A 1,827-nucleotide genomic window follows, 5' to 3' on the forward strand; every position below is an offset into this window, starting at 1 on the left:
TGGTTAAACAAACTATATTTAACTTTTCCTTTGCTGTCATCGTATATTTTATTATTGAAAATAAAGTGATAACAGCGCAGTGTGATTATTTGCAGAAACACAATAAATTAGCACTGGCAATCAATATAGGTATTTTTTCAAACGTATCTAATTGCCTTACTTTTTAAAGAGAGCGCGGATTTAAATGCCATTCATAAATGTTGTGAGTGGCAGTTGGTGTTAATATCTCAGAAGAAATCTACAAATCTCGTGTTCGAAAATTTTCCTTGCGAACTGTGTGGATCACTATCTTCGTCAGAGTCGAAATCTCCGAGCAACAAACGAATCGCATATGATTTCCAACAGAACTTTCTTTCGATCTGAACATTTCATCACATTCACTCCCCTTCGCTATAACGCTATATCAGTCCCGTTAATACAAGCCATCAATCTGAGCCTTTCCATCCGTCATTAGCGAACGAAAAAAAAAAACACGACCTCCCCTCCTATTTAAGTAAGCGGAGAAACATGCACACAGGTACAACACCGACGAAGATCGAAGTCCCATATAAGGCAGAGGCCTTTTTGGTGCTGCCTCCCAAGGTCAGACGGACTCATAAGGAAGGTGTTACGGGAAGAGGCAGGAGGAGGATCGGGGCCTTTAAAACTGTCAGGATATATTGATTCCTTCGCTGAGTAATGAGGGAGCCGCAGGCGATCGGTTCAATTAAGGACTAACTTATTGCGCTGCAGCCTGGAGATTCCTTACTCGGAGAGCGTGAGGTTCGGAGGTTCTACGCGGGGTTGGTGAGGAAGGTAAAGGGGCTTCCTACTTCCAAAGGGGGAAGTTGGGCTCATGTAGGTTTAAGGTTCACTTTCCAAGGCTCTAATGTTGAACCTTTCCGATATGGAGCAGATTAAACATGACTGTGATACGTTGCTACAGTATAAGTTGGTATGATTCCATTAATATACAGTAAGTATTGATTATGTTAATGGTGGTGTTATGAATATTAATAATTATCTATAGTAATCAGTAATAATATTTATAATGAAAACAGATGTAAAACGAATAATTGTTATTTTGTAACCATATTGAGAGCCCTGATAATTATTATTATCCTTATTACCCTTGTTATATCCAGACAAATAATGATAATAAAGGTGATAATTGATGAATATACCGTCATTGATATCATTGACATTATAATAAAGAAAGCTGTTGTTGCTATAGTTAATAACATCAGTTAATAACATCATTAACTCCACCAGAAAAGCAAAAAAGCGACAAGAACGATGCTAATAATTACGATTATGAAATTTTGCCAATAATTATTATGATTATAGGAATGAAGATGACGAATTATCAACGATGATCATGTTAATGCTAATATGAGCATTGTCTTGTGCTTCTCCGATTTTATCATCTTTGACAATAAAGCGTTGATAAAGAACTACATTAAAAATAATATCAATTTTGATCATTATAAATTTATGAATAGCAATAATGACAATAATAATTATGAATTTTAATACGATCAACGGATATTATATCACTACTAATTATAGCATTGCCCTAGGTCACCCTAATATAATTATTGAAGACACGAACGTATTGAATTATATTAATAAGCCTGTGGAGCGGTCCTTTAGACATGTATGAAAGTAATGCATGTGACTGAATAAACAGACAAATAGATAAATAGACAGGAACGCCACCCTGCTAAAATAAAATATATATGACAATGACAAGGCGGTGTGTCATTTCCCCATTAACTTCAAACAAAACACGGTGAAAATTCAAAATATGCTGGTGTTGTAGTTTTTTTGTATTTTGATTTTTTTTTT

This window comes from Penaeus monodon, chromosome 19 (genome assembly GCF_015228065.2).
Source record: "Penaeus monodon isolate SGIC_2016 chromosome 19, NSTDA_Pmon_1, whole genome shotgun sequence".
NCBI classification, from domain to species: domain Eukaryota; kingdom Metazoa; phylum Arthropoda; class Malacostraca; order Decapoda; family Penaeidae; genus Penaeus; species Penaeus monodon.